Here is a 14,340-nt window from a genome sequence, read left to right as displayed (position 1 = left end):
GGAAAATGTCTCTAATGTATTTCACTTTTTGACACAAAAATACTTTCCGAAAAGTCTCCTTTAATAAAAAAAAATCCAAAAAAACTGTTTTTTTCTGACCTACCTACCCTATTTTTTAGCATGTTACCGAAAACAAGGAATTATTTTTTAGGCCTACTGTGTATTCCACTCTGTTCGTACTAAGTCAAATTCCTGCTGAATAAGTTGCTTAAAGCAGAATCTAACGCAAATTCTGCAACAAGAAACTAACACGAAAACAAGTATGACTGAGAAAAAGTAATACAACAAGAGCTGTCGGATGACAGCGCGCTCGACTATTCGAAGAATTGATTGAAGAATGGGGTCAAAATATTTCCGTAGATTTTCAGACAAAAGAAAAATTTAACTAATTTTCAAGTCCAAAAAGGGTCATAATTCAGTCAAAATAGTTGACAGAGTTATGTACACTTGCCTATAGATGGAAATCATGTTGATATACTAGTGTTAAAAGTTTCAAAGCCACAGTTCAAACAGTTTTGACAAAAATTTCAAAGTCCAAAAAGAGCCATAATTCAGCCAAAATAGTTGTCAGAGTTATGTACTCTTGCCTACAGATGGAAATCCTAATGATAAACAAGTGTCTAAAGTTTCAAAGCCATATGTCAAATAGTCTTGACAAAACATGGATATATACGAAAACAGAACCAATTTCCAAGTTCAAAAAGGGCCATAATTCAGCCAAAAAAAAAAAATGACAGAGTTATGTACTCTTGCCTATTGATAGAGACTATAATACTGAACAAGATATAAAAGTTTCAAAGCCATATGTCAAACACTTTACACAAAATATAAACTGGTATGAAAAAATTAACCAAGATTTCTAAGTCAGAAGGGGCCATAATTCAGTCAAAATGCTTGATGGAGTTATGTACTCTTGCCTACAACTGGACATTGTGATGGTAAACAAGTGTTGAAAGTTTCAAAGCTATATCTCAAAAGACTTTGTCAAAATGTAGACTGGTACGAAAAACTTAACCAAGATTTCTAAGTCAAAAAGGGGCAATAATTCAACCAAAATGCTTGATGGAGTTATGTACTCTTGCCTACAACTGGACATGGTGATGGTCAACAAGTGTTGAAAGTTTCAAAGCTTTATCTCAGAAGACTTTGTCAAAATATGAACTGGTACGAAAAACTTAACCAAGATTTCTAAGTCAAAAGGGGCCATAATTCAGTCAAAATGCTTGACAGAGTTATGTACTCTTGCCTATAACTGGACATGGTGATGGTAAACAAGTGTTGAAAGTTTCAAAGCTTTATCACAAATGTATCGGGGTCGAATTTACGGTCTCTCGAAATGTCTTGCAAGCGTTTACGATATTAAAACATCGTATTTTCGTGGTTTCGCCTTTGCAATTGAGAGGACGAAAGCATGAAAACACGATACAAGATCGCGAAAACACGATGCAAAAAATATCGCGTTTTCGCGCTATCAATATCGCGTTTTCGCCCTACTTACCACGAAGGCGAAAACACGAAAAGACGATGTCAGATCGAGGGCGAAAACGCGAAAACACGATATTAACAGAGCGAAAAATATCGTGTTTTCGCGATTTCGCCCTAAGGACGACAACGCGAAACTGCGATGGCCCCAACGGAACACCGTAGTTATGCATCATACAACCACAGTCGATATATTTTTACACATTAGGTCAAAGCTGAACTTTTCAGTGGCGGGGATCTTTATTTACACAGGACTGGTATGAAACGAAAGTAATAATTATATCGCTGAGAAATAATTGCAGAAATAAAACTATTTGTTAAGTATTTGTAAAAGTGACATGTAGAACAATCTTTTTACAGCGGTACAATTTGCCGTCTCGATGTAGTTGAATTTTATAGTATAAGAATCATATGTCGGTACAGAGTAATTATCCTAAACTAGAAATGTGTCCATGGGACACAGATGCCCCCACTACATGACAAAGGACATAATTTTTTTCCTAGGTCAGAGACCATAACTCCTACAATACTGAATGAATCCGGACGCGAAACCCCAGGTGCACAACCGCAAATGCTGACCAACATTCCTTTAAACTTTGGTGACTATAGGTCAAATACTTTTGGAGCTATGCGCGACACAACATTAAAATGACCAATTTTTTACTAAGTCAGGGGTCATAACAACTACACAACTGAATGAATCCGGACGCAAAACCCCAGGTGCACAACTACACATGCTGTCCAACATTCCTGTAAAGTTTTGTGACTCTACGTCAAATACTTTTGGAGCTACGCGCGACACAATATTAAAATGACCATTTTTTACAAAGTCAGGGACCATAACTCCTACACGACTGAATGAATCCGGACGCGAAACCCCGGTGCACAACTACACATGCTGATCAACATTCCTGTAAAGCTTTGTGACTCTACGTCAAATACTTTTGGAGCTACGCGCGACACAACATTCCCCAAAAAAAGTGGGGGCATAAAAAAGAAATAGGCGCGTATTAAAAATTTGCGTTCACGCGTAAATATATACGTTCACGTGTGTATGTTCATGCGTGCACGCGTGATGCTTATATGCACGCGAACGTGTATATACACGCGCACTTGTTATTACACATACACGTATAAATCTTGGTGCGCACGTCCACATATGCATGCACGCTTATATATACGTGCACCTATAATTACAGGTCGTGTACGCGTAAAATTATACGTTCACGTACATATTTACCTGTATACTTGCAAATATACAGGTGCCTGTGTATATTTTAGCGCGGCTTTTATATGTGTGCACGTGTTAATTTATACGTCCACGTATATATTTTTTATACGTGCACGCATAAATATGTAAGTTTGCGTATATATGGACGTGTATGCGTAAACATATAACGCGTAATAACAATCAATATAAGCGTGCACCTACATATTTACACGTGCACGTGAAAAATATACACCAGCACGTATATCATGGTATATATTTACTCATGCACGCATATTTTTATACGTGCACCTAAGTTTTGAAATATGCGCGCATGCAAAGCAGTATTTCGACCCAAATTAAACCGAACGTGCTCGCATACTTTTGTACGTGAACGTATATTTTGAAATACGTGTGCACGCAAAGCCGTCTTCCGACCAAAAGATGTTTTATTTTTGCCGTGTGGAGAGAATAAGCCTATGTATACATCTACCTTTACAATATTTCTCAATAAATTGCAGTCTTTAAACAGTTTATAATACCTCGAAATTATAGATTGCAAACATGGTCTAAGGCCATTCAGACCCTATTTTTGTGGAAAATTTGAAAACTGATGCACACACTTAGCTCTATAATTCATAGAAAATATGTGAAAATCTATACATACTGGTTCGAGTCGTAAATTCGACCACTTTTTGCGTTTTTTCATAAATATTTCTTTGGTTTTATAATTGATTTGTACAAAATTACTACCATATGTGCTTTGATACAAACAACATTGATTGGTATCATTAACGGGCGTTTACAGTAAGGTAAACAATAAAACCTCGCTTAAATAACAGACAGGTGTAGCGTCCACATTTTACCTTCTAGTGGTTGTAAATATTCGGCCACTTTTTAAACATAAAGTTGGTTATATTTTCAACATTTTCTTGGAAATAAATCGATGCTGCAGTTCTTTTTTCAACAAACTGCAATAAATTTTCAATAGCATACCTCGTGGGAAATATTTGCCAACAGAGATTTAAAAAGCCCCTGTCATCTTTCTCACACCAGCATGACGTAGTTTAATATTTACGTCACTGTTTATCACACATTCTAGCATAAAACTGCTGTTCTTGTCACTTTTCTGGGGTGTTTCAACAGGAAAGTAAAGAGAATCTCTCGCTCACGCGTTATTATAACACCTTTTTATATATGCCCGTTCCGTGGCAAAGCATAAATGTATTACGGCCCCAAAACGGGTAATTCAAAAGGAAATGACGTCAACGTGAAAAAATAAAACAACGTAGACTTGGAAATTCAATGACGTTGAGGGACTATATATTCTTTTTCTTGGTTTTAACGCGTTTTATGCTAGTTAGCGCATGTTCTTCTTGTGTTATAAAGTTTAGACTTGAATTAACCCTTGCCGGGCCTCAGCCTAAACGACCGCGTGCAATGACGTCACGCGTCCTTCCTGTCCCGTCCATAACTCTGCCATCCATGAAGGGATTTTAATATTACTTGGCACAAATGTTCCCCATGATGAGACAACATGTCATGTGCAAAGCCCAGACCCTTAGCTCAAAGGTCAAGGTCACAATTGGAGGTCAAAGGTCAATGAGTTTTTTTCCCTGTCCGATCCAGAACTCTGTCATCCATCAAGGGATTACAATATTACTTGGCATAAATGTTTCCCATGATGAGACGACTTGTCATGCGCAACACCCAGTACCCTAGCTTAAAGGTCAAGGTCACACTTTGAGATCAAAGGTCAAGAGGATTTTTTTCCTGTCCGGTCTATAACTTTGTCATGCAAAGCAGGATTTAGATATCAGTTGGCACAAATATTCCCATGGATGAGACAACATGTCATGCGCAAGAACCAGGTCCCTAGATCTAAGGTCAAGGTCATATTTAGAGGTCAAAGGTCAAATTCAAGAATGACTTTGTACGGAACATTTCTTCTTCATGCGTGGAGGGATTTTGATGTAACTTGGACCAAATGTTCACCACCATGAGGCACCCTTGTTTTTAGAATTGCGTCCCTTTGTTATTACTATAAATAGATTTTATTGTAACTTTTTTATTACTGGCGGTAGAGAAAAATCGAGACCACTTTTCTGTGGTACAGCATGCATGTTTCATCCAATTTTTAGGTGTATTTTGACCTATCTCTACCTGGTAAAGAGTTTCTTGTGGACTTATATTATATAGATTTTTTTTTTTTTTTTTTAAAGATTAATTTCGAGGGCTGAGCGCGAAACTATTGTAACTGTGTATGAATAAAGAACAAGATACAATAGTTTCGCGCTCACCCCACGATTTCCCTTTGTTGTTACTATAAATAACTTACATGATAACATTTTTATAATCAGCCAAAAAAATTAGCTATGTTGACCTTGTCTGCACAACAGCAGCTTTATTTATGACTTGATTTTAAACAAACTTGCACACAACTTGTATCACCACAAGATCTGGGTTCCTGTCTTGAACTGGCCAGATTCCATGATGGGTTTCCGAGTTATGGCCTCTGAAATGGCCAAAATTAGCTATTTTGACCTTGTCTGCACAATAGCAGCTTCATTTATGATTTGATTTTAACCAAACTTACACACAACTTGTATCACCATAAGATCTCGATTCCTTTTTGTACGCGCTAAGGGACATATTATGTTATTGCCTCGGTGTCTGTCTGTCTCTCTGTCTGTTGGTTAGCAATTTCCTTAATCCGCTCTGTAACTCTTGAACCCCTTGAAGGATTTCAAAGAAACCTGACACAAATGTTCACCTCATCGAAACGACATGCAGAGCACATTTCAGATGGCTCACTTCAAGGTCAAGGTCACACTTAGGGGTCAAAGGTCATATGACTTTTGTTTTGTGTGTAATATATTGCTCTGCATTTTCGTTGCATTGCAGTTTTCTTGTTTTTATTAAATTTTGGCAGTTCTTTTGTTCACTTACAATATTTTTTTTTAATTACTTCCCTTTATGTTACTAAGAATAGCTTATTTAGTAACTTGTTTTTATTATTGGCCGTAGGAAAAAACCAAGACCACTTTTCTGTGGTACAACATGGATGGTACCTCCAATTTTTAGGTGTATTTTCAAAAAAATTTGACAATATCTGTACCTTTAAGAAAATTTCAACTATATTTTCTCATGATTCTTTTGATTGATCTTGATTATGATTTTTTGACCTTCTTGTCCTTACTTGCAATGATAACAGGTGAGCGATATAGGGCCATTATGCCCCTCTTGTTTGAAGAAAGTGTGGAAGTGAAATATTCAGTGAGGATGAAAGTCACCATGTGATATGAATTGTGTTGCTCAGGACTCCAGATAATTTTTTTGGCCTATGAGTATTTACTCATCATAATTCTTGCGAATAAGTAAAATGGTAAAATCTGAAATTGACCAGGAGTATTTTTACTCCTGAAAATTTTTAAATGAGAAAATAAAATAGAAATGAGTTTTATAACTTATTTATTGGGTGTAACACCCATGAATTTGTTTGCAGTTCAGTTTCAATTCAGCATTCAAGTTTTTGCTTCTTTTTCTCCATTGGTTTGCTTTTGCTTCACACTCACTGCCAAATCCAATAGATTATTCAATACTGGTTGGGAACCATTTTCCGGACACGTTTTCATATTTCGGCTCCATTATTCCCTAAAAAATATTTGACATAAATGAAGCCTACACTGCACAAACTTCAGCTCCTTCCGCTTCCGATGTAATCAGCAGCGCGTTGTGACTTAAAATATGGGTTCCATGGGGCCTCAAATGGGGTCACTAAAAGAAGTTATTTTCCTCGGCAGGAAAACCAGTTGCCGGACAAATATTTTGACAGTGTTTTGCTGTTAATTTGATATCAAAATAAGTAATTGAACTATTTCTACACATTTCTTTATCATTCATCTCTTCAAAATTGCACATGAAACATAACCAGACGTTCAATTGCAGCTACGAGAGCAAAGCGAGTTTGACTATAAAAAACTCGAATTTCGTCTAGCACGAATTCTTGATAATTCCAATACGTATAGAATAAAATTAGTGCAAAAACCGACAGCACTGCTTCTTACGTAACTTTTACCGTGAAATTAAAAGTAGAACATGCTATCAGCAGACAATCATTATGTAGTTTAATTATTTCTTCCCCACTTGATACCTCGGCAAGTGTGAACTACTGCGCATGCACAATGTTATCTTCATGCCCCGTTAAGCCGAAAGTTGTTTTGTAAACGCAGGTCACAGAGTTATCATAAAAAAAAAACATTATACAGCCTTATAATGTAGTTGTTTGTTGTTGACATGAAGAACAAACTTCTAAACGATCTAGATGAAACAATTACATGAATCGCAACGAAATAAAGAGAATATTACATGTGTCCGGAAACTGGTCCTGTCCGGAAAATGGTTCCCAACCAGTATACCTTTAACAATGTTTTGGGAATCATTTTTTGTTGGTTTAAAGAATGCATAGCACGTTTGTTCACTTCATACATTCTTTGAAAGAGACATGTTGTTGTTTACTCCACACCGGAAGTTGATATTTTAAATAGACACCGCTTTAAAATACACTCCTTACCATCAGTATTAATTCCCAACAATTTGATTTACGCACGAATTGAGTGTATAATATAGTTAAACCTAGTAGGTTTATAGAGTACCATTCAATGCCTGTGTACGTTTAATGTGGCAGAATGAATGCCGATCGTGCTCTGTTAAATGTAAAGCATCCAGACGATTCAGATTTTGTTTACGCTAGTAAAAAGTCATTACATGCGTTTCTGTAATTTCATGTACGTTTTTATACGCTAAAAATTTAGCAGACATGCGTATATGCATTATTTCAAAGCGTAATTTACGCTAATACGCATCTTATCTGGAGCCCTGAATTGCTGTTATGTCAGTTAAACTTAGCAAAACAGACAATGAAGATGAATGAGGCTTACTTTGCTTTTGGCAATCGACTGATGTAAAAGGATGCTTTGAATTATCCTATCGGTCAAATTATAGCATTACTGATTTATTTTTAAAAACAAAGAAAAATGAATATCTTTAAGTTTAATGTGGCAGTCTTAGTCTACATTACTTATGAAAATACTGGTAGTTTATTGCAGAATGACATGTACTGATACTGTATGATTATTTTGTGATTTACAGAAACAGGCACCGTGGTAACAGGCTGCTTAGGGTCATGAGAGAGATGGCACATAGAATTATGTTTATTGACATTTGTGAAATCACAAACAGGTATATTTGTATCAAATTTTAACGCTAAGTTTTTATACAAGTAATTGTAAATACATCTATTAATTATCCCCTGCCGATGAAATCAGGAAGCGAGTATTGAAATGGCGTTCTCTGTCCGTGATTCCGTCAGTCCAGCCATTTCTCAGTAACTAGCAGGTAGAATTTCATCAAACTTGAAATAAACATGAACCAATATACTGCGGTGATGCCCGTCAAGTTTTTTTTGATTGGTCAATTTCCCTTAGAATTATTGCCCTTGATTTAATGAAAAATGTTCGTCTGCAGCCATTTCTCAGTAACTAGCAGTTAGAATTCAATTAAACTTGAAATAGACATGAACCAAGATACTGGGATGATGCCCTTCAAGTTTGTTTTTGATTGATCAATTTCCCTTAGAGTTATTGCCCTTGATTTAATGAAAAATGCACAAAAATGTCCAACCGCAGCCATTTCTCAGGAACAACTTGAAATAAACATGAGCCAACATACTGCAATGATGCCCGTCAAGTCTTTCTTTTTGATTGGTCAATTTCCGTTAGAGTTATTGCCCTTGATTTAATGAAAAATACACGTCTGCGTCCATCTCAGTAACAAGTTTGTAGAATTTCATGAAACTTGAAATAAATATGAACCAACATACTTCGATGATGCCCGCCATGTTCTTTTTTTATTGGTCAATTTTCCATAGAGTTATTGCCATTGAATTGTTTAAAAATCCACAGATTTGTACATAACAAACCAACCAATTGGAAGAATTTCATTAAACTTCTTTCATTCTTTTCCATGAACATTTATTATAAACATGTGAAGTTGTGAACCTACACCTGGTCGCCACCTTGCCTTGGTCACACCCCCTCCCCCTCTCAACCCCGATCCCCTCCCCCCCCCCCCCCCCCCCTAAAAAAAAAAAACCATTAATTTTCTGTTTTTCTGTTGATTTGATTTTGACTAATGAAATTATTTGCTTCCTTGTAACATTCTTAACTTTTTGCCGGATATTTTTTTTTGCCGTTCCTCACCACAGACCCTTTTGGCGGGGGATATCAATTCAGGGTTTTTTCTTTCTGATTTGGGAACATAGCCTATACCCTCAACATTGGGAATTTTGACGCATAAATGTTCCAAATTGGGAAATATTTAGTCCCATAGGATATAGTAAGGATATGTTTAAGTACTTTCTCATACACTTGTTTCACATTGTACAACCTCTTTAACATACTGCCATTACAAAATTGTCCATAATTTGGTCAATGTTTGTGCAATTTTGATGAAATTTTTTTCAGAATGTAGATTGGGAATTTTTACACTTATTTTGGGAAAAATACATACTTTTTGGCATTGGGAATATAGCCCAATAACGGCTATGAAAACGGCCAAAAAAACCCCCTGCAATTCATCGAATTTGCTTGTTCAGTTAGCATTGCAATCCATTTTTCAGCAATATTTGAAGGTATGCTTTTATCGGAAATTAAACAAGAGGTCTTAAAGAGCCTAGCCTTTGTTTGACTGTACTTAAAAGACTGATGTCCTTCCATCAGATTTGGTCACTAGCACATGTTTGACTGTAATTAAGAAATGGCTGACCTTAATGTGCATTCAGTCATCTTCACAGGTTTCGCTGTACATTGGTTCGGTGGCCTTGGTTTACATTTGGTCACCAGATTAGGACTGACAGTACTAATGTGGCGTTTGTTCATATGTGGTCATCAGTATAGGTTTATCAGTATTCAAGGCTTCACAAGTTCACAAGGGTTTCCAGTACTTGAGAGTTAATTTGTGACCATCAGTGCCGCTCGAGTTCATAAGAATCTAATGACTTTAGATCGCATTTTGGTCATCAGAACAGGCTTGACAGTACTTAAAAGCAAGGTGACCTTGGTTTTGCATATGGTCATCAACCCTAAGGGTTCACATGTGTTCATCACTACATGTATGATTGTTATTAAAAGTCTGGTGGCTTTGGTCCACAGGTGGTCATGAGCAAAGGTTTGACTGTGCTTAAGAGCCCAGTGGTTTTGGTTGATAATGGACATCAGCACAGGTTTAACCCTATTTATTAGCTTGGTGGCCTTGGTTAATTGTGATCATCAGCACAGGTTTAACATTACTTGAGAGTTTATGTGCGATAACCAACTCAGGTTGACTGTACATAAGAACCTGGAGAAGTTTGTTCATATTTTGGTCTTCAGAACAGATTTAAAAGTACTTAAGTATAATATGACCTTGGTTTAGATGTGGTTTTCAGAACAGATTTGACAGTACTTAAGAATAAGGTGACCTTGGTTTACATGTGGTATTCAGAACATGTTTGACAGTACTTAAGTATAAGGTGACCTTGGTTTATATGTGGTCTTCAGAACAGGTTTGACAGTAATTAAGAATAAGGTGACATTGGTTTATATGTGGTCTGCAGATTTGGTTTGACAGGTGACCATGGTTAATATGTGGTCTTTAGAACAGGTTTGACAGTACTTTAAGCTAAGGTAACCTTGGTTTACATGTGGTCTACTGAACAGGTTTGACAGTACTAAAGAATAAGGTGAAATTGGTTAACATGTGGTCATCACAACAAGTTTCATAGTAATAAAGAATAAGGTCACCTTGGTTTACATGTGGTATTCAGAACATGTTTGACAGTACTTGAGTGTAAGGTGACCTTGGTTTACTTGTGGTCTGAAGAACAGGTTTGACAGTAATTTAGAATAAGGTGACCTTGGTTTATATGTGGTCTACAGAACTGGTTTGACAGTACTTAAGATGAGCTGGTGACCTTGGTTAATATGTGGTCTTTAGAACAGGGTTGACAGTACTTTAAAATAAGGTTTCCTTTGTTTACATGATTGTGGTCTTCTGAAAAGGTTTGACAGCTTTTAAGAATAAAGTGACCCTGGTTTACATATGGTCTTCAGAACAGGTTTGACATTGCTTAAGAATAAAGTGACACTGGTTTACATCTGGTCTTCAGAACAGGTTTGACAGTACTTAAGAATAAAGTGACCCTGGTTTACATCTGGTCTTCAGAACAGGTTTGACAGTACTTAAGAATAAAGTGACCCTGGTTTACATATGGTCTTCAGAACAGGTTTGACATTGCTTAAGAATAAGGTGACCATGGTTTACACCTGGTTTTCAGAACAGGTTTGACAGTACTTAAGAATAAGGTGACCTTGGTTTACATCTGGTCTTCAGAACAGGTTTGACATTGCTTAAGAATAAGGTGACCTTGGTTTACATCTGGTCTTCAGAACAGGTTTGACATTAGTTTACATCTGGTCTTCAGAACAGGTTTGACAGTACTTAAGAATAAGGTGACCTTGGTTTACATCTGGTCTTCAGAACAGGTTTGACAGTACTTAAGAATAAGGTGACCTTGGTTTACATCTGGTCTTCAGAACAGGTTTGACAGTACTTGGTTTACATCTGGTCTTCAGAACAGGTTTGACAGTACTTAAGAATAAGGTGACCTTGGTTTACATCTGGTCTTCAGAACAGGTTTGACAGTACTTAAGAATAAGGTGACCTTGGTTTACATCTGGTCTTCAGAACAGGTTTGACAGTACTTAAGAATAAGGTGACCTTGGTTTATATGTGGTCTTCAGAACAGGTTTGACAGTACTTAAGAATAAGGTGACCTTGGTTTACATCTGGTCTTCAGAACAGGTTTGACAGTACTTAAGAATAAGGTGACCCTGGTTTACATCTGGTCTTGAGAACTTCAACAGGTTTGACAGTACTTAAGAATAAGGTAATGTTACATAATATTACACATGTACTTTGAACTTTATTATAATTTTCTCCTGGTTTCATTACACTAATCTTTAAGGCAAAAATAGCCCAAGTTGCGCACGTTGTGCGCGACCTGCCATTTATTTTCTGCAACAAAGCTCAACACTTTAAATACATCTACATTTTTTTTTACTCAGAAAACATAATTATGCTGGCAACAATATGAACCTGGCCCCTGGCTACATTAGATCCACAGCGCGTTAGGAAGTGTTCAAAATCTTTTATGAAATTTTTTGCTTAAAACTTAAGTTGTTTTGCGCATTTTAGGAGATGTTTAGTTTTCATTTAAAGGTTTATTTTATTTGCAGAGCATTATGATATAGATGTCAGATATCTTTACTCCATAGCAATATCTGTCTTAGGGGAACCTGTACATCATCAGTTCTATCCCTTGATTTTATAAAGAAAAATAAGGACTTTTGATTGTATTTTATTAACATATCTATGGATCTTCATGAAACTTTACAGAAATGTATATCGATCACTATAAGCTACACGTGCATCATTCCTTGGGATTTTTGAAGCAAAAGATAAGAAATACACTAGTAAACAAATAAAGATTTCAAGGTTACAGTGATATAAAAACCTACAAACCCTGTCCACAATTTCAATGCTATTATGTATACTTGTATAGTAGTTCATATATAAGCACATGTCTCTCCATTACAACTGGTCAAAATTGATAACCAGCTGAGTCCTCCTTGAAGTTAATCAAGTTTGCCAAAATTTAGTGTCCTTTTCTAACTTCCGCAGTTCCTATGTCAGAGGTAAGTTGCAGTGTCTGACATATTTATATTACATAATACCATATTTATATTCTAACTGTTTGGCACTGTTGTTTTCAAAATTTTTACCACATTTGTTTTTAAAAGCAAAATATTAGATCTATAAATTGCTTTTAAAGCAATAAGGCTTGAAGTGTTCCTGAGCAACTAATGTTTTAAGGTGGAATAGCATTTTGTATTTTTTTTACAACCCGCGTATGTTTTTGATATCATTTTAAAGTAGAAGTTAACCCAGCCATGCATGTGTAACTATTGTTTTTTTTGGTTATTAGTGAAACTTTTTAGCTATGATGTCGCAAACATTACCTTGCACGTCTGTTTTTGCGCCACGTTCAAAAGCAAAAAAAAAAAATATTGGTTTATTTTCTCTCATTTGTTTATTTTTCTATTTAAAGCAATGAAACTTAAATCTTTATGTGTGTTATACAAAGGTCTATGACGCTAGACAGTTTTTGTCACTTTTATTTTCAAATTTATGGAAAAAAATGAAGGAGAAAGACATTCTCAATTGTTTAGGTATTTAGAAAAAATGTCACACTTGTCTAATTAACGAAAAAACGGCTTGAAATTTTTTGGCCAAGTTTTAGATAAACTTATGTTTGATCGAATATTAAAAAATTAAGTACTTTTACCATCCAGTTATTTTTAATCCCTTGCCCGGTGGGGGGTATATGAATGGTCTCCGTCCTTCCGTCTATCAGTCTGTAACACTTTCGTGTCTCCTTCATATCTCCTAAACCTCTTGAAGGATTTTCATGAAACTTGGATCAAATGATCACCTCATGAACTCATGAGTCAGCCATGTCTGCTAAAGGTCAAGGTCACAACTCAAGGTCAAAGGTTTTAGCCTTCAATTTCGTGTCCGCTCTGTGTCTCCTAAACCCCTTGAATGAATTTTATAAAACTTGGGTCAAATGATCACCTCTTCAATAGGATGTGCAGAACTCATGCGTCAGCCATGCCAACTCAAGTTCAAGGTCACAACTTAGGGTTAAATGTTTTAGCCTTCCATTTTGTGTCCGCACTATGTCTCCTAAACCCCTTGAAGGAATTTTATAAAACTTTGGTCAAATGATCACCTCTTTAAGAGGATGTGCAGAACTTATGAGTCAGGCATGCCGACTCAAGGTCAAGGTCACAACTTAGGGTTAAATGTTTGAGCCTTCCATTTTGTGTCTGCTCTGTTTCTCCTTAACCCCTAGAAGGATTTTCATGAAACTGGTCATATGATCACTTTATCAGGATGATGTGCAGAACTCAGAGTCAGCAATGTTGGCTGAAGGTCAAGGTCACAACTCAGAGTCGAAGGTTTGAGCCTTCCATTTTGTGTCTGCTCTGTATCTCCTAATCCCCTTGAAGGATTCATATGAAACCTGAGTCAAATGATCACCTCATCAAGAAGATGTGCAGAACTCATGAGTCAGCCATTCCGGCTCAGGGTCAAGGCTATAAAGGTTTGAGCATTCCATTTTGTGTCCACTCTGTATCTCCTAAACCCCTTGAAGGATTTTCATTAAACTTGGGTCAAATGATTACCACATCAAGAACTCATGAATTAGCTATATCACTTCAAGGTCAATGTCACAACTCAAGGTCAAATGTCAAACCTCTTGAGGGATTTTTATGAAACTTGGATCAAATGATCACCTCATCAAGATGATATGCTGGATTCATGAGTCAGTAATGTAAGTTCAAGGTCAAGGTCACAGCTCAAGGTCAAAGGTTTACCCTTTCACTATCCATAATAGTGGCTGGGGATTCAGACTGCCTTGATAAATTAATGGTTTATTAAACATATTTCTCAGTAAAATGAGATGTCAAAATATAACGCATAAAACT

The 14,340-nt window shown here is 36.4% G+C and overlaps 1 long non-coding RNA gene across 2 annotated transcripts in view; it reads left to right on the top strand.

Annotated features, from left to right (window-relative positions):
• Positions 1-5,598: 5,598 nt before the first annotated feature.
• Positions 5,599-14,340, top strand: part of LOC123527351 (uncharacterized) — a 36,737-nt gene continuing 27,995 nt past the window's right edge. Inside the window, exon 1 of one of the 2 annotated variants that reach the window (XR_008367069.1) lies at positions 5,599-7,930. This is a non-coding gene — a long non-coding RNA (uncharacterized LOC123527351). Of the gene's footprint in view, positions 7,931-12,055; positions 12,484-14,340 lie in introns of those variants that run through there. The other variant, XR_008367068.1, reaches the window with a different exon arrangement.

This window comes from Mercenaria mercenaria, chromosome 14 (assembly GCF_021730395.1).
Source record: "Mercenaria mercenaria strain notata chromosome 14, MADL_Memer_1, whole genome shotgun sequence".
In the NCBI taxonomy this organism is placed as follows: Eukaryota; Metazoa; Mollusca; class Bivalvia; order Venerida; family Veneridae; genus Mercenaria; species Mercenaria mercenaria.
This window is presented reverse-complemented; position numbering and strand designations above follow the sequence as displayed.